Here is a 21,120-nt window from a genome sequence, read left to right as displayed (position 1 = left end):
AAAAGGCTATCAGAATTCCAAATATATTCGTTTTGTAGATTGGCAGCCACGGCTTAAGCTTTTCAGAATCCATCAAACTTAGTGTATTGCGGACTATATGTATATCCTATATCCATACTCTTAAGCACAGTATTACAGTACAATTATGTCCCATATGCCAAAACTTGGCTTATATTATATTATTTCGACATGGGGTTTTTGGCACTCATTCTTTCAGTTTAGATTATACTTATATATTTTTTATTTACAATTATTAATAAAGTGCTTAGTTCCAACTATGGTGATTACACGAGTACACATGCTTTATATATGGTAATCGATCGACACCGCAGTTATGTTTACAATTTAATCATTAACTACTAACAAATTGCAACTAGAGCTACAGCTTCTGTTATTTATATTTTATAGACATATAAATAATAAAAGATAATGAAAAAACTATCTATGTTGCCCTACCATAAAATAAATTTGACTTTCCCCATATCATGGAATTCATTATCGCAAGCCTTGTGTTCTGCTGGCTTCTGATTGTATTCATCACGTGGATAATTATCAATACGCTTTTGTTATCAGATTTTCGTCGTCCCCAATTAATTGTGCGTCCGTCCGTCCCACCATCAGCGACGAGCTAGGGAGCCAGGGATCCAGTGAGCCAGCGAGCCTCTTGCAGTGTGCAATTAAGTGCAGCACACTTCTAGGCTTCGCAGCGAACGAATCAACGAAGCGACAACTGACGCTCAATTCGATCCTTTGTTGTTGGCAGTTGCTGCTGTTGGTGTCTGCTGGTATTGTCATTGTTATTGCTTTGCCTAATTGTTTGCATTTAATTAACATTGCTGGCATTGAACGACGCGCATAAAAGTCGAGCGAGAATTGTAAGCAATAGTCGAGATACCCACTATTTGATGACTAGCTGTGGGTGTGCGGTGGGGGGTGGGGTGGGGAACTGGACGGGAACGAGGACTGAAGTCCCATTATCATCATCATCCATTGGAGCAATCAGCTCACGGCTGATGATGATTTGCTTGCGCGCACGCTTCGTCGGGAACAAAGCGCCAAAGTAAATAAATAAACAATAGAGCAAACACAAAAACAATGTAGAGTGCAGGACACACCTGCCAAACAGAAACAAAAACAACAACAACAAGAAACAGAAACAGTGTAGGAAGAAGGCAGCGGAGAAGCTGAAAGCCGGCGAAACGGTAAGTGGTTAACGGTAAACTCCGCAAATGGCAAGCTGTGAAAGGATTCATGATAAATCTATTAGCCAAGCGACGTGTAATGCTTTGTATGCCCGTTGCTCTGTGTGTGTGTGTGTGTAAGTGAGTGTGTGTGTGTGTGTGTGTGTGTGTAATTGTCTGAATGTTTGAGTGGCTATGCAACGACGACGCTATCAGTCGTCCCGACACTTGACGTCCGACGCCGACCACTGCAATCTGAAGACACAATTATAGTAGACGGACGCTAACTGCCGATCTGACGCCGGCCGGACAGCGGCCAGGAGTCACACAGGAGTCAAGTGCAGAGCCCACGCCGCTGTTCTCTCCGCCCACTCTTTGCTCCTGCTCAGCAGAAGCAACTTTTTAATTTAATCAAAACGAGACGCTTCGCTACGAATGCAAAGACTAGCCGCCAACAAGGCAAAAGAATAGCGACAAAGAAGACAGCAAACGCAGCGCCCCAGGAATAAACAAGCGGGAATGTGACAAGCGGGCATGTCTGCACTTAAATACCCTACATGCCTTGCTTCCCAGAAGCAGAAAGAAAAAAAATAGTAATAACCAAGCCGTAGTACTAAAAATATGTTTAATAACTTTCTTTTAGCGTTAACGAATTATAAATATAGATAGACAGTTCGGAAGTCCCAATACAATAAACTAAGTACGAGCATACTTTATGCAAATAGTTTCCTAATCTTTACATAATGTCTTTCAAATAGTTTCTTACTCTGCGTCTAACTTCGAACACTACTTAATTAGGATAGAATAAATGCTCCTTCGTGCCGGCATTCTTTCAAACATCCCTTATTATTCTCAGGGTGCCATACAGGCGTCTTAAAACTAGATTTAAATATTAAAGTTTGCCTGTGACTATTCGGTATATACTTGTATGTATATAGTACATACATCTTATAGTGAGTAATTACATATATAAATCTTACGCTTATAAAACACATGGACAGCGTCTAATTTATGTAGCGGTGGGTTCAGCCTTACGGTTTCAAATGCTGGATCCGCAACCTTTTCTGTGACGAAACCAATAGCATGGTAACAGGCGAACATAAATGAACAGCAAGTAGACCAGCTGGCGTAATTGAAATTATTAATTTAAATTAAAATCAATCGGAAATGTAAGCCATTTTGATTTTCTTCCATTGGCCACATTTCATAACACATTGCTGCACGGTCCTACCGGTAAACTAAGTCCTAAACTTCTTATGGTTTTCGGGTTTGCCAGAAATATATTTAGTGAGAAATAGGACTGCGTTGTCAGAGGCTTTTGGATCTATCTATTTTTAAGCGGGTTTTATAGCTATTTATAGCGGTGTTTCTAACCATTTTTAGCGGTCTATTTATTTTTAATTGGTTTCCTAGCGATTTTCTGGCGGATTTTTGGCGGAATTTCTATCTTTTCTCTTACTACCTAATTTGTTTTTATAGCCTGTACCCAAAGGGTAAAAAGCTATACTAGTTCTTGCTATTTTGTAGCATTTTCACTTCTATTGCGTGCCACCCTGGCAAACACATTTTTTTTTAAGTCCTGCCACTCATCTAGATAGACAGGTGTACAAACATAGCTGAATAGATTTATCTTGTCTCAATAAACATACGTATATGTACATACAAATACTTTATGGGATTGGTTTAGTATTTCAGTTTCCAAGTAAGCAAATTTCCAAGATTACAATGCGGTTTATCTATCATTCTTAGCTTACGAATGAATTAAAAATTTGAAAATATCAAGTCCATTAATTTAGCAGCATTTTCCCAAAATATCATGAGTTTTAACCCTGTACCCTTAGGGTAAAAAGGGTATATTAGGTTTGTGCAAATTATTTAACAGGCAGAAGTACATACATATATTCTTGATCAGTATGATGATGTCCGTCCGTCTGGATGAGCGCCTGGATTTCGGAAACGGTTGAGCGCACATGAACCAAACGTGGTATGTAGACGCTCCTAGTCCCTAGGCTACACGTGTTTATTTTATTTCTTTGAATTAAAAATGATTCTTAGAACGTGGAATTTTTGTTTAATCAGGTATTGCAAATTTGATATTTATTACCATACTAGACATACTAGATGCCTATTAAAATCAAATGCAGCACATCATATAGCTATCATATGTTTGGTAGGTAAAGCAAATTTGATTTCAGTTAAAGGATTGTGTACATGGTCTGTCTATGTACTTGTGTGGTTTTATATACTTATATTGGATCCATAACTAACGATGTTATATCATTTGTAGGTTATGTCAGTAGCCCCAAACGTGGAAAAAGTAAACAGTTAATTGTAAGCGCATTATTGCTATCAAACAAAATGTATATTTTATTTAATATATATATTTTATTTTATTTATTTTTTTCAATAACAAACTATTGAGGAAGGCGGTGAAGAGTAGTTTTTTATCAAACCAAATATATATATTTTATTTAATGTATATATTTTATTTATTTCATCAAGAAGAAGAAATTAAAATACCCAAATAATAAAAGGTGAAGAGTTACTGAAAATAATAAAAATAAATTTATAGATTTAAAAAGCCCGCAAGAAATGCAGAAACGGTAATAATTTCTAAACTTTATGGCGATTCCCCACCAATCTTAGACAATTTTTATACCCTGTACCCGTAGGGTAAAAAGGGTATATTAGGTTTGTGCAAAGTATGTAACATACAGAAGGAAGCATCTCCGACCCCATAAAGTATATATATTCTTGATCAGCATGACAAGAGAAATCGATCTAGACATGTCCGTCCGTCTGTCCGTCCGTCTGGATGAACGCGAGGATCTCAGAAACTATAAAAGCTAGAATACCCAAAGTTCGCATCCAGATTCTCCTAGGTCCGAGAAAGGACGAGTTTATGTTTTTTTTTGCCAAGAAGTTATAGCCATAAATATATTTGCTGCTGCAGCGCTGCTCAAGCGCTGCTCAAGCGCTGCTCAAGCGCTGCCCGCGGCTGTTGTTGATGTTGCTGTTTGGTTGACTGCGAAAATGCTTACACAGACACGAATTGATGCGCATAGGCATACATACACTCACACAGACGCAATTGCTATGTAAATGTGCAATTATACACCCTTTACGTGAGTTCGAATACCGAGAGGTAAAATCGATCAAATTTTTTTTATTTTTTTTTTTTATTTTTATTTTCTATGATTATTGTAAACATATGTACAGAGTATTTCAAAGTCGGGACACCCGACTTTAGCTTTTTTACTTGTTTGATTGGTTGCTATGGTTGAAAAGGTCTAGGAGTTCATAAGGACGATCTGGTCAAAAGGCTATCAGAATTCCAAATATATTCGTTTTGTAGATTGGCAGCCACGGCTTAAGCTTTTCAGAATCCATCAAACTTAGTGTATTGCGGACTATATGTATATCCTATATCCATACTCTTAAGCACAGTATTACAGTACAATTATGTCCCATATGCCAAAACTTGGCTTATATTATATTATTTCGACATGGGGTTTTTGGCACTCATTCTTTCAGTTTAGATTATACTTATATATTTTTTATTTACAATTATTAATAAAGTGCTTAGTTCCAACTATGGTGATTACACGAGTACACATGCTTTATATATGGTAATCGATCGACACCGCAGTTATGTTTACAATTTAATCATTAACTACTAACAAATTGCAACTAGAGCTACAGCTTCTGTTATTTATATTTTATAGACATATAAATAATAAAAGATAATGAAAAAACTATCTATGTTGCCCTACCATAAAATAAATTTGACTTTCCCCATATCATGGAATTCATTATCGCAAGCCTTGTGTTCTGCTGGCTTCTGATTGTATTCATCACGTGGATAATTATCAATACGCTTTTGTTATCAGATTTTCGTCGTCCCCAATTAATTGTGCGTCCGTCCGTCCCACCATCAGCGACGAGCTAGGGAGCCAGGGATCCAGTGAGCCAGCGAGCCTCTTGCAGTGTGCAATTAAGTGCAGCACACTTCTAGGCTTCGCAGCGAACGAATCAACGAAGCGACAACTGACGCTCAATTCGATCCTTTGTTGTTGGCAGTTGCTGCTGTTGGTGTCTGCTGGTATTGTCATTGTTATTGCTTTGCCTAATTGTTTGCATTTAATTAACATTGCTGGCATTGAACGACGCGCATAAAAGTCGAGCGAGAATTGTAAGCAATAGTCGAGATACCCACTATTTGATGACTAGCTGTGGGTGTGCGGTGGGGGGTGGGGTGGGGAACTGGACGGGAACGAGGACTGAAGTCCCATTATCATCATCATCCATTGGAGCAATCAGCTCACGGCTGATGATGATTTGCTTGCGCGCACGCTTCGTCGGGAACAAAGCGCCAAAGTAAATAAATAAACAATAGAGCAAACACAAAAACAATGTAGAGTGCAGGACACACCTGCCAAACAGAAACAAAAACAACAACAACAAGAAACAGAAACAGTGTAGGAAGAAGGCAGCGGAGAAGCTGAAAGCCGGCGAAACGGTAAGTGGTTAACGGTAAACTCCGCAAATGGCAAGCTGTGAAAGGATTCATGATAAATCTATTAGCCAAGCGACGTGTAATGCTTTGTATGCCCGTTGCTCTGTGTGTGTGTGTGTGTAAGTGAGTGTGTGTGTGTGTGTGTGTGTGTGTAATTGTCTGAATGTTTGAGTGGCTATGCAACGACGACGCTATCAGTCGTCCCGACACTTGACGTCCGACGCCGACCACTGCAATCTGAAGACACAATTATAGTAGACGGACGCTAACTGCCGATCTGACGCCGGCCGGACAGCGGCCAGGAGTCACACAGGAGTCAAGTGCAGAGCCCACGCCGCTGTTCTCTCCGCCCACTCTTTGCTCCTGCTCAGCAGAAGCAACTTTTTAATTTAATCAAAACGAGACGCTTCGCTACGAATGCAAAGACTAGCCGCCAACAAGGCAAAAGAATAGCGACAAAGAAGACAGCAAACGCAGCGCCCCAGGAATAAACAAGCGGGAATGTGACAAGCGGGCATGTCTGCACTTAAATACCCTACATGCCTTGCTTCCCAGAAGCAGAAAGAAAAAAAATAGTAATAACCAAGCCGTAGTACTAAAAATATGTTTAATAACTTTCTTTTAGCGTTAACGAATTATAAATATAGATAGACAGTTCGGAAGTCCCAATACAATAAACTAAGTACGAGCATACTTTATGCAAATAGTTTCCTAATCTTTACATAATGTCTTTCAAATAGTTTCTTACTCTGCGTCTAACTTCGAACACTACTTAATTAGGATAGAATAAATGCTCCTTCGTGCCGGCATTCTTTCAAACATCCCTTATTATTCTCAGGGTGCCATACAGGCGTCTTAAAACTAGATTTAAATATTAAAGTTTGCCTGTGACTATTCGGTATATACTTGTATGTATATAGTACATACATCTTATAGTGAGTAATTACATATATAAATCTTACGCTTATAAAACACATGGACAGCGTCTAATTTATGTAGCGGTGGGTTCAGCCTTACGGTTTCAAATGCTGGATCCGCAACCTTTTCTGTGACGAAACCAATAGCATGGTAACAGGCGAACATAAATGAACAGCAAGTAGACCAGCTGGCGTAATTGAAATTATTAATTTAAATTAAAATCAATCGGAAATGTAAGCCATTTTGATTTTCTTCCATTGGCCACATTTCATAACACATTGCTGCACGGTCCTACCGGTAAACTAAGTCCTAAACTTCTTATGGTTTTCGGGTTTGCCAGAAATATATTTAGTGAGAAATAGGACTGCGTTGTCAGAGGCTTTTGGATCTATCTATTTTTAAGCGGGTTTTATAGCTATTTATAGCGGTGTTTCTAACCATTTTTAGCGGTCTATTTATTTTTAATTGGTTTCCTAGCGATTTTCTGGCGGATTTTTGGCGGAATTTCTATCTTTTCTCTTACTACCTAATTTGTTTTTATAGCCTGTACCCAAAGGGTAAAAAGCTATACTAGTTCTTGCTATTTTGTAGCATTTTCACTTCTATTGCGTGCCACCCTGGCAAACACATTTTTTTTTAAGTCCTGCCACTCATCTAGATAGACAGGTGTACAAACATAGCTGAATAGATTTATCTTGTCTCAATAAACATACGTATATGTACATACAAATACTTTATGGGATTGGTTTAGTATTTCAGTTTCCAAGTAAGCAAATTTCCAAGATTACAATGCGGTTTATCTATCATTCTTAGCTTACGAATGAATTAAAAATTTGAAAATATCAAGTCCATTAATTTAGCAGCATTTTCCCAAAATATCATGAGTTTTAACCCTGTACCCTTAGGGTAAAAAGGGTATATTAGGTTTGTGCAAATTATTTAACAGGCAGAAGTACATACATATATTCTTGATCAGTATGATGATGTCCGTCCGTCTGGATGAGCGCCTGGATTTCGGAAACGGTTGAGCGCACATGAACCAAACGTGGTATGTAGACGCTCCTAGTCCCTAGGCTACACGTGTTTATTTTATTTCTTTGAATTAAAAATGATTCTTAGAACGTGGAATTTTTGTTTAATCAGGTATTGCAAATTTGATATTTATTACCATACTAGACATACTAGATGCCTATTAAAATCAAATGCAGCACATCATATAGCTATCATATGTTTGGTAGGTAAAGCAAATTTGATTTCAGTTAAAGGATTGTGTACATGGTCTGTCTATGTACTTGTGTGGTTTTATATACTTATATTGGATCCATAACTAACGATGTTATATCATTTGTAGGTTATGTCAGTAGCCCCAAACGTGGAAAAAGTAAACAGTTAATTGTAAGCGCATTATTGCTATCAAACAAAATGTATATTTTATTTAATATATATATTTTATTTTATTTATTTTTTTCAATAACAAACTATTGAGGAAGGCGGTGAAGAGTAGTTTTTTATCAAACCAAATATATATATTTTATTTAATGTATATATTTTATTTATTTCATCAAGAAGAAGAAATTAAAATACCCAAATAATAAAAGGTGAAGAGTTACTGAAAATAATAAAAATAAATTTATAGATTTAAAAAGCCCGCAAGAAATGCAGAAACGGTAATAATTTCTAAACTTTATGGCGATTCCCCACCAATCTTAGACAATTTTTATACCCTGTACCCGTAGGGTAAAAAGGGTATATTAGGTTTGTGCAAAGTATGTAACATACAGAAGGAAGCATCTCCGACCCCATAAAGTATATATATTCTTGATCAGCATGACAAGAGAAATCGATCTAGACATGTCCGTCCGTCTGTCCGTCCGTCTGGATGAACGCGAGGATCTCAGAAACTATAAAAGCTAGAATACCCAAAGTTCGCATCCAGATTCTCCTAGGTCCGAGAAAGGACGAGTTTATGTTTTTTTTTAATTCCCCCCCCCCCCCCCCCCCTTCCCCCGCTACAGAATTTCGTCAATAGCGTACACATTTCAAATGCTACCTAAACCAAACTTTGCACACATAATTAATATATAATTGTCTACTGTTGTTCAAAATTTTATTCAATTCGATCAGTTCTAAAAAAAGTTATTAGCAAAGCAAATTCTCGCCAGTACAACCCCCCCAAATTGCAGCAACAAGTTCGCTCTTCTTCTTCCTCTTTTTGCTGCTGCTATGGGCGCATATAACTCAGTGACGGAAGTTTACCTGGGTACAGGGTATTACACTGTCGGGCTTGCTCGACTGTAGCGTTCTCTTTTGTTTCAGATTAAATTTGTACGCATATTATATTAAATTACTATATAGTGCGATTTCGGATATTGCCTTTTTATTTAAAGTTACATATTTTGTTGCATTATTTCCATTTGTTTTAACTTTAATATATTGCAATAAAATAAGGTGATCGTTGAAAGGGGAATAGATGGAGGGATAGAGGGTACAACTAGTATTCTATTCTTGTAGCATTTGTGAAATCTGAAACAAAACTTTGCCAAACTGCACACCAGAATCCATATGACCATTTCGAGTAGAGCGCGAAAAGAAAGCGACGGGCGGCAAAGGATAAACGGAGGCACTTGGTAAAACAGTTGCAAAGTTTATATCAAGGTTCGCACTTAATTATTGACAGTGGCAGACTGGTAGCCAGGCGGTGAAATGATTGGATGGCTGGCGGTGTATGGGTGTGGATATATGTATGTAGGTAGAAGTAGAAGGGCTTGTGGTGAGTTTGCACTGAGATTCTAGTGGAAAGAAAAACAAAGAAGAGATTGTTAAATGGCATGCAAGCAGGAGCCAGGAGCAGAAGACGAAAACCGAGCGGCAGCGTCGACCAGGTCGACCTGACATTTAAATTATGCGCAGCGTGCGGTTAGAGGCGCCGCAGGTTGCTCAATCAAGCGTTTTTAATGGCAACAATAATGGATGTTGATGAGAGGCAGGGGGGGAATGGAGGTGGAAGCTGCGGGAATCGCTGGTGGAAATGCTGGTGTGTGGAAAGTGAGGGTCTGGACCTTGGCAACCGCGCAACTGCAATTTGCCGCTGGTCAGCAGCCACACCAAAGCCACACGCGCCAACAAAGTACCCCCCAACCATTACACCTCAATCAACATCAATAATGAAAACGCATTAAGTGACGCATTAAAGCATGACTAACATTAAAGCTTCGACTTCTTTAAGCTTTAACTCCCGGCAATATGCAAACGAAGAGTAAGTATACATCCTCTCCATTGCTGCTACTGCTACGAGCTCCTGATTCTGATGCTGCCGCCGCTTGTGGTTTATCTTTCATCTTTTGGCAAAGTGTTTCACAACTATTTCACCGCACTTGAGTCCTGGCCATGGAGTAGTGTTGTGTAGTGAGAGGCTGTGGTGGGCAGTGGTCGGCGGTGGTCGGCGGTGGTGAGAGACTCATTCAGGCAGATACTCGCACACTGGAAGCGAAAATCTTTCGAGCTACTCGCTATGCACGTTATCGAATTAAATGAATATAGTAATGTGAGTGAGCAGCCCACACCCATGCCCAAACCCTAACCAAAGCCCATACCGAACACTGGGTGTTTCAATGTGCAAATTTATGTGCCCGACGGCGACAGCGACAGCGACGACAGCTGTTGGCGACTGCAGGCGCAGGGCGATGGCAGAAACAATTTTGGCAGCCAGGCACGTGAATTGAGTCCAAAAATTTTGCGCACTTTTGCAATGATAGCGCAGAGAAACAACAGTGGGCCAGACAGAGGAGGGAGGAGTCAGAAGGGAGCACTGTAAGGACCAATAGATAGAAAGGCAGGCGGCCAGGTAGCCATATAGTCAAGTAGCTATGTACATGCATCAGTGACACATGGCCATGTGCATTGTACAAATATATACTCATACACGTACTATGTGTACGAGTATATGAGTATATACCTATGTACACGGCTGTCGAAACTGGTACAAAAGGAGCCAAAAGGAGTTGCACCCAGCATTTAGGCCTCACCGGCTAATTAACAGACGCTGAACGCCTACTCTGAAGTATGGAGCGAATTCGAAAATGAGGACCCAGCACTCACCAACTGCAGCTTCAAAAGTAAAAGGGTAGAAGCAAATCCCATATATATTTTTATTGTGACAAAAGCCTTTATTCAACTTAAAAGCGATATCAAATCGGAGAATAATAAATTACGCAACGAGCTAAAGACTATAAATCACACTTGCCCGAGATATTCTGAAATGAAGGAAAATCAAATGATGGAATTGTTTTTTCCTTCAGTAGCATGGTCTGGTTTTGTAGGAATGCCCTAACTGCGTAACAGCAAGAACTCCCAGTAATCACTAACAGCTAATAATGAAATATTGATCGAAGAGTGTACACAGTAGTTACTAATAATTAACAGTGATCAATAATCGATAGTAACCGATAACAGACAAGAATGAATTAATTGCGGTCGATCTCAGCGATAGAAGAAAGACGTTAAATGAAAATTGAATTTAACGAGAAATTATAAAATAATGTGAATTGTAATAAACATAATTCACTCAACAGTATATATGACGAGACAAATTACTCCTCCCACAGTCTTAGAGCTTGCACATTAAGAATACATATTAACATTCCGTTTAGTTGAGCATTACGCGCATGACTATAGAGGGTTCAAGGGTCAGTGAAAGGAATATAGCAAAGAATAATAGCTAGAATTGATGCTGCCTGAACGATAGAAACCAAGCTTTAAGTACTTCGTAGGACTATAAGGAACATTAGCATAAGATGAAAATTAAATCATTTCTAAGATCTGGCTTCAATAGTTTATTGTTGCCCATATTTGAACAGATTGTTAATTATATATAAATTATATCTTAGGAATAAATACAGAAATAAGTAGAATAGGTAGAAACAAAATTTAAATTGCTTTCTAGACTCCAAACTTAGTTACGTAAGACTAACAGTAACAGATTTGTTAAAGGGAGCAAGCGAGTCAAAGCAAAGTTATGACGAATTCGGCCTGCAAAAGCTGTAGAAGATAGGCTTTAACAAATAAGCTGATCGCATGAATAGCAAGGCGACATATTTTTAAAGCAGAATGAGTATGAAAGAGACCGAATGACATTTTAGCACAAAGTCTTCAGGGCGCCACAAATATCAGACCAGTATATACATATACTATATTTGCAAGGATTAAGGAGACAACGTGTACTTAGCCAAATAAAAAGCCACTACTTATTGCCGGCTATTGCCATTGAGTTGTTTGCTGCTTTTTTAAGCTGTGCGCAAATAATTAAAAGCTGATGGTCATTGGAGCAACACACAAAAAGTGTTGCATACTTTTGAGCTGCTCACGCATGCACTCAGACATACGCACACTTGCACAAATATGGCAGAATCGTCTCATACAATGTGCTGCCACTTGCATGGGCTGCTGCCAAAAAGTTATTGAACTGTTGCCATTATGCTTCGATTCATTGATGCATCGGTGCCTTCTCGCATTCCTCCTTGCGTTATGAGCTGCACGAACAACAACAAACCTTCTGAGGCGAACACCGTTATTACATTTGATAGCCAATTACAACGGCTATATTCTTATCGCTCTTTTGCCACATTGTTCATGCTGCAAGCAGCTTCATGCTGACTGAACAACTGAGTAGAACTCAACTGAACCGAACAGAGCCGAACCGAGCTGGACAGACATTGCCCTGGGTTTTTGATAGTTCGATGCCTATGCCGACATTGGTGTCGATGTCAATGTTGGTCTCTGTCTCAGTGTCTGTCTCTCTGTCTGTCTCTCTGTCTGTGTCCGTGTCCGTGTCGGTGGCCAGTCAGTGGGTCGTTCATTTGGCCGCGACATTGCCAAAAAGTCGGCACATGTCGCGCAGTGCCACTGACAACGACAGCTGCGATAACAGACCGTCTGGAGCGTCCACGTTCACGTCCACATCCCCATCGACGTCAGCGTCCTCGTGCCTCCTATCGTCGCCAGCGCCCACAACCTCCACATCGTCTTTGCTATTGTCGCTACTGTCTGCCACGTGCAGCTGGCATGCGCTCTGGCTTGTGATTTAGTTGGTCGCCAAGTCAACGACACCGACGTCAGCTGGCAATTGAAATTAACTTTGCACCGCTATAGTATCTATATAATGCTTTGTGAGAGCTAGCTTAAAAGTAATGAATGGGTTGACTATTTACAAAATACAAGTTGATTGCGCACCAAATTCGGGACAAGGTTTTAATAACATCACCAACACATCCATTTGTAATTTAATCTACAGCCAAGGGCGTACGCAACTTTTTCCAAAAGGGGGGTCAAAAAAGTGTAAATTTAGGATGAATAATGCACGATGCACTTAAATAATAATTTATGCATATGATCAATGAAAAATCCAAGAAATCCAACTCAGTTCAATTTCAAAGTGAAATAGAGCGCCATAATAATTGGAACAAACTTCCAACATACAATATATTGATTTATTACTATAAAACTATCATATAAATATTTTAGTACTAGGAAAATCCAAATGTAATTTAGAATATTATCTCTTTATTTATTATTATTTTCTTTCTCTTTTCAAATTGTATACATGGTTGCACGACTTCATTCCATTTAGCATGATTCCAAATAACTTATGATCAATGTCTTTTTTTAAACGGTTTTTTTTACACGACTTTTTCTGGAACCAATCGCGAGTGAGTTCTTAAAATTTCTAGTGCTTTGACATATAAGTTGCTCCAATTGTTTCACTAGGAAGTAATTACCAAAAAATAAACGAATAAATTATAATGCCTGACTTTATATTGCGAAACTTAATCTCTTGTCTACAGTATTATACATTTGAAACAGATACTTGTAAATACACTTAAGAAGCTATGTGGCTTTATTTTTGTGCAAAAATTACTTAGGAGCAATAGCAAGCCCGATGGACCCTAGAGACCACTGGGAGATGGACAGCTATGCTAATTCCCGAGGCGAGCACTTGGAGTAACAGAAAGTTCCGAGATGTAAACTTTTACATTACGCAAATGCTGTCTGGCCACGGATACTTCCACAAGTACCTAAATAAATTAAGAATTTACGGCGATACTTCTTGCAAACAAAAACGATGTTGAACATACCTCAGTAAAAGAATTATATGTGACAAACTATTTTTGCTCTATTCTGTGTATTATTTTACGGCACTTTATTTTTGAGAATGCGGTCTGTTTTGGTTATCTGTTCTTATGTATACACAGCTATCATTTTCTTGTTGGAATGCATGAAAGCGGTTTCAAAAATGTTGAAATTGTTAAAAAACTCAATCGTCATAATTCGAATGGATGTACAACAACACCATGCAGTGGACTGAAAACTGGTATTGACACCCGATGCAAACGTCAAATCGAGCGACTTGCAGCCGTAGATTTAATGAGCAGTGGACAGATAAAGGCTCAATTGGGGCTCAATATAATTAGGAGTAGAATTATTATATTATTATTATTATATATTATATATTATCCAGTTATAGAGTGGCCAGCAATGAGTCCGGACCTTAATTCAATTGAAGATATCAGGGGTATTCTATCAGCTGAGGTGTTCAAGAATTGACGGCAGCTTGAGACAACAAAAGAGGTTAAATGGGCAATAGAGCCAAAATTTGATAAATAAAAATTGACCTATCCCACTTAAAATCACATTAAAAAAATCTCCATACCATTTCGCTAAAGTTTGGTAATAAAGGATAGTGGGAAGCTTATTGGTTATTTATTTCACTTAAATATATCGAATTTAATTAATTTAAGTTAATTAATCCAATAAGTTGAGCATATCATATAATTCTTTATAATGAAGTAAAAGTGAACTTTCATTCATATATACAAAAATATCGAAATACGATTTCTGTAACTTTTTTCTTATTTTTTGTTTTCCATTACTATAAGAAATAAAACTGCAAGCCGAACATTTTTTTACTTGCACGAGTACATTTTTAAAGTTACTAAAATATGAGACACTTACCTATAATTATTTTACTAAGGTATGTACAATATTTAAGTGTGTTAATTGGAAGAAGCAGAGTTTTTTGGAAAAAGTTGCCTGTGTAACATGCGCCAATATTGTTGGTATCATGCCTTGAGAACAAAAATAACCCTATATGTCGAAGAGGTCCTAAGACGAAAGAAGTCGACCTTGATGCGAGGCAGGCAGTAAACTCCGAAACTCCACTATTACTTTGCTTGAAAGAATCAAATATAATATCACCTCATACAATACTATTCTATATTTCAAAAAAAAGAAAGGAAATCCATTATGACCTGTTATTTATATCTAGTATCCACCATAACTTAACTAATTTTAGCTCTATTTAGACATGTTACTTAGCTGTAGCTTTGTGGTTTTCGATTTCATTTTAAAAGTTTTAGTTTGAAGCCACTCTAGTACTCATTGATAACTTAATTAAATCATTTACGTCTTTACACCTACGCCTTTCGGTCGAAAAGTAATTCCCCTATGTGGATTAAACAGTGATCCCAACCGTTGCTCTCCATCGTATGATAGCAGGCTTTTGCTTCTTAGCAATCCGTAGGGATGCTTTCCTAGGCCGACAACATGGAATTTGGATTTATTTTCATTTCTCTTATTTAGATGTTTTTGTGGATATGTGTTCAAATTATAATGATATTTCTCGCTTACTCTCCACAGAATTCACTCTCAAGTAGAGAGTATAAAAGTGTTCTGTTCTCTGTTAAAATCGAAGACCACATTTTTATGTGAATCCGACCGGCAATTAAATTTTACACCACCAGACTTGTAATGTTGTTACTCTGCCGCGGGTATGCTCGCCGGCCAGGGTTTGCTGAAATAATAATAAATTAGGCACCCCAAAGTGCCAAGGTGTCCACCAAATAAAAAGGGGCGGTACGCCAAGTGAATCCGTTCCACGTGGGCTTTTTTAATTGTTCGAAATTTTACAAAAGAGGGGGGTGCGCTTCAGTGCGCGTTCGTTTAAACCTAGAGCTTTCTTATCTCCATTGTTGACGATAATGAATATAATATAATTAAAATATTGGTAGCTCGAGCAGTACCTGTTAATTGAGGACCTCCAAGATGGCTTTATTTTTCGCAGTGTTGTCAAAGTGTTGTGTGGCATAAATGCTAACATAGTTATTTGGATTGCTATCAAGCTGATCTACAAGATAAGCTATAAGACTATAAGCTATACAACTAAGTACAAGTATATCATAGCATGTTGCTTTATAAACTTGAAGATATATACATAGCTCTATTATAAAGGGGCGCGCTGCGCTTGGATTTCAAACTTTAGAAAGTTATGCTTTCTTTAGAGATTTCATATCACAATGAATTTTGACATAAGGACAAATAAGCACAAATGGCTATAGGTTATAGGTTATGACTATATTTAAGCCAGATTTCTGCTTTTCCCGATAATTGTGTCAACAAACAAAAGTCAGAATCACAGTGCTAGCCATTGTATGTCGCCAGTCAAGAATCCATTAAATGGAACAATGCTTGGGCTTCGTCAAATTAATCGCACATACTACTACTATATATATGTAGAGACCGACCAATATGGAGACAGGGGCAGATCAACTGATGGACGCACATCATTTCACTTTCTCATGTGCGCGATGTGTGGGAGTGGGTGTTGGGAACGGGAATTTAATTTCCATTTCTTGCAGGTCTAATGGATTTTCCTTGTAGTTGCTTGTCAAATGCAATTCATTCAGGCCTCATTGGCAGCAGACAGGCGCTGCACTTTTCAGCAGTTGTTGTTATTGCAGTTCTCAGCATTTAAGGCACGACCGCAGCCCTCTGGCCCTTGCCCAGAAATAATTTATTGCCAACTTATAAAATTGTTTATATGCATAGAATCATTCACACTTTTCAGCACACAAACACAGACACATACTTATGTTGTCTCCATGTACGCTCAAGTAGACACATCAAGTTTTGTCGAATTTTATTGTTAAATTAATTAATTCTATATAAAAAAAACATATGCAATTTATGGCCACCATAAATTTCATTTGCCAAACATACTCGTACAAACATACTATACATGCCTGTGAATAATTTATGTTTTACTTTTAAATGCGCTCAAGATTGCACTGCACGAGTATGTGCGAGTATTGAGGTGTGGCAGATGTATAATATAGTAGCTATATGCTTGGAAGCAGTTGCAGTTGCCCAAAACCAGAGGCTTGGACAGCGCAGTGCTTACTCAAAATTTATGTTCATGGCCAACAAAAAGTGCACCTCTGTCTACGAAAAACGCAAAGCAACATGAAATCAACTGCAATTCGAAAACCCTAATTTGTTATGTAGACTTGTCTTGTCCAAAAGCAATTGTAAATCATTTTTATTTTATTTTATTAAATCAACAAAATGGGCTGTTGATTCAAATTACAATAATATATACAAGTATATATAATAATAGTACGTTACAATATTAGCTTAAAACCTACGAAATACAAAAATGTCTTTATAGACCTAACAAAAATAGTAATTGGAGGAGAAAACGAAATTCTAATGCAGAGTTAATTAAAATAATTAAGGAACAAAAAGAGGTAAAGGAAAATCTCCATTACATACATTCCTTTCATTTTATATAGCTGCCAATCACTCTTAGTCGGATACCTATCTCAAGAAAATCAGACATTTCGAGTTTTATCGAAATCGGTTGATTGAAAAATGCGCTGACACGACTATAACGCTATACTTGTTATTTCACTGAAAATCCAATCTTTGTCCATCATATACTTTAAAAAAAAAAACATCGGGCAGCCGATACAATGCATTGACAGTGAAATACCCAAAACAAAAGGAAGAAGAAGACCGAATCCGCGGTTACAGTTTGGGGAATTCTACAAAAATCCGCTGCTTTCAATTGGGGGCATACTCGTAGCACAAATATTGGGGTAAGAACAGCAAATTTCTTAGCACAAACTGATTCGAATACAACATAAAATAAATATGGAAAATATAAATAATATATTAATAAAATGGGGAATATAATATATATAATATATATATTGTCGAAAGATTAGAAGAGTCTGCATACCAAGTTTGTTTTATGTGCGCTCAGCCATTCCATTTGCATCGTCAAGCGATCAAGAAAATATATAATGTATACTGTCGGAGATAGTTCTGTTTTCCAAACACGATGTTCCGATATATGCAATAATAGAAGTGTTGCAAGTCTTTCTGCCAGCCTTGAATCAATTGAATATCTAAAGGCAAGGGCAATATTAAGCACTTCAAGCAGGCAATCAGAAATGCTCTTCTAATAAGATAAGTCGCTTTTTTTCAAGGGGTGATGTAAAATATTTTTTTTATTCTTTGCTAAATTACAATAACTAACATTAAGGTGTTAAACAAATAAAAATAAATAAATACAATCAACTTAATTACGTTGGGGTTATTAATCAATAGATATGTCTGTTGGGGAGATCAAAAGGGTGCATCCTTAGCCTCCTCGGAATCATTAAAGAAAGAAATAAACATTGTTCATATCCCGAACCACAATTAAAAACACACTATCACACAGTCGAGGAGGGACTGCTCTGACAGAAGTATTAAGTTGTATATACTCGTATGCTTGTGTATCAAAAAATTATAGATCGTGGAAGTAGGTGCAAAATATCGCTCGAGAAGAATCAAAACCATCTTGCCTATACTAGTGGATCACAAAATTGCTGATCAAATTTCAAGGTCAGAAGCGATGGAATTTACCCACGTTCCTCAGCATGCAACTAAATCGAAATCAAACGAATACTACGTCGCCTAGTTTTTTGGACTCTTGCGAGGGCTGCTTCAAGAGCATATATGCCTTTGTAAATGCATACCGGACATGGTATCTCAACGATCATATTTAAATATGCAAGACCATTTTTAATACGGCTCACACGGATTCCAAATACAAAACAAGATAGAACGCTACAGTCGAGCAAGCCCGACAGTAAAAAAACCTGTACTCTCCACAAAAACGAAAAATTAAAAAAAAAAAAAATTTTTTTTTAAATTAAATTTTTATAAAAGAAATGAATGAATTAATTAATTAAAATTAATTCATTAAATTAAATTAGAATACATGTTTATGTTCAGTTTTAACAGCATACATTTACATCACGTACCTATGAGTGTTTATATGCGTGTATGTATGCAGCACAAAGTTGAACCAAATCAGCAACAACAACAACAGCTGCGGGCAGCGCTGCCGACAGAGCTGCAGGCAGCGCATGAGCAGCGATTTTACTTATGGCTATAACTTTCTTCAGAATTGACCTATCATGATGAAATTTGGCACACGGACACATTAGTACTAACTGGATGTACCTACCAAAATTGATTTTAAAATTCCGAGAATTACGGAAGTTATAAGAAAAAATACGAATTGCGGTGGAGTGGGGGGGGGGGGGGGGTGTATCAGAAAAAATAAATAAACTCGTTCTGCCTAGGCCTTATAGGAACCTTGATACCAATTTTGGTTATCCTAGCTCTTGTACTTACTGAGATCCTTGCGCTCATACAGACAGACGGACAGACGGTCAGACGGACAGACGGACATGGCTATACCGACTCGTCTTCTCATCCTGATCAAGAATATATATACTTTGTGGGGTCTGCCACGCCTCCTTCTGTGTGTTACATACATGCGCACAAAACTAGTATAGCCTTTCACCCTTTGGGTACAGGCTAAAAAAATATATTTATACTCTGTACATAAAATTCTTGTACATTTTATGTATATTAGGTTTGCGGGAGCTGAAAATGTAACAGGCAGAAGGAGGCGTGTCAGACCCCACAAAGTATATATATTCTTGATCAGCACGACGAGACGAGTTGATCTAGCCCTGACTGTCTGTCAGTCTGTCCGTATGAACACCTGCATATCAGAGACTATAAGAGGTAGAGACACCAAATTTTGCACAAAGATGCGTTATGTGTGTACGCTGTGCAAGATTGTTTTATTTTTTTCATTCCCCCCCCCCCCCTCCCCCCACTTCCCCTCTATGGGCGTTTTCCCGATTTTCCATTCGTATTATAGCCTATATCTCGGAGTCTATAATACCTACGGACACCAAATTTTAGTCTAAGATGCCTTATGAGAATACGCAGAAAATGTGTATTGTAGAATTTCCTTTTCTCCCCCCTCTCCCCCGCAATTCGTAACTCCCGTAATTCTTGGAATTTCGAACATGGCTAATACCTCCATTTAATTATAAGTCCAAATGCCAAGTTTTATCAGGATAGGCTAGATAGATTTAACAGGAAGTTATAGCCATATATGTACATAAGACCAAGTAGTGCCGGAGCTGTTGTTGTTGTTACTGCTTTGCTCAGACACACGATACATACACAGACACACACAAATACACGCATAATTATTCAACACATATGTACAGAGTATTTCAAAGTCGGGATACCCGACTTTAGCTTCTCTACTTGTTTTGATTTACTTTTATACATTTTAAAGGCGTCCTCACATTCCGTACGCTTCTGTATAATCGAAGTACCTTATTGCTTGCACGAATACAGAATGCTACCACAACTGATTATTCAATTCAAACAAATGGCATGTGCAAGCAGAATTTATGAAGCCGCATATACGATTATTTTAAGCAAATATAATTAATGTACTATATATATACACTGATAAAAAAAACACGTAAATTTAAATATTTACACACTTCAATTTCAACTTGAATATTAAATTCAAAGTGTGACGATATTAAACCACAAATGATGGATGTGGACGTGGGTTTTATTTTTTATAATTATAAAATAATGCTCTCCTCTACTGTATTTAATTCTTTTCAATAACGACATTTCCACATTGCATATTTTATATGCATATATATTTTGTATAGAAACATTTTTAGTGGAAAGTAATTTTCAAATTCATTTGATTATTAATTCGTATCAATTAATTTACCTTGAGAATTCTAGTCAATTAAAGTTTAATATATTTAGAATATATTAAAAATCGACTTCAAAAAACAACAAATTAAAGTTGAGAAAAATATTAAAATTTATTATGGAATATAATAAATTTAAATATTTGTTACTTGAAGTGGGTTCATATTTTAATTAAATATGGTCCAGCATTAAATAGTTCATGACACACTTTAATGACGAAGATTTACACTTTGTTTTAAATATTACTCATATTTAAATCAGTAATCGAATATGTTTTTATTTAAATTTACAATATTTATATTTGACTTGAATATGAAATAGTAAAACATTAAATTAAACTTGTTTTTTATCAGTGTAGTACTTATATGAATAAGCAACACAATGTGTTTCCATAACTTGGGGGCATGCTAAATAAACTTCTTTAGAGTGTTCGTTTATTTTTGTATAACACCCTATTTATCCTAAGCTACCATATGTACATATTTGGAGAGCTTTTAATACGTATAAGGATCGCTTCCATCAACAGATGTTTAATAAATTTTTTACTCCAATGCTACCGGAATTCAAAAAGATATC

This window comes from Scaptodrosophila lebanonensis, unplaced genomic scaffold, assembly GCF_003285725.1.
Source record: "Scaptodrosophila lebanonensis strain 11010-0011.00,11010-0021.00 unplaced genomic scaffold, SlebRS2 tig00000096-arrow-pilon, whole genome shotgun sequence".
NCBI lineage: Eukaryota > Metazoa > Arthropoda > Insecta > Diptera > Drosophilidae > Scaptodrosophila > Scaptodrosophila lebanonensis.
This window is presented reverse-complemented; position numbering follows the sequence as displayed.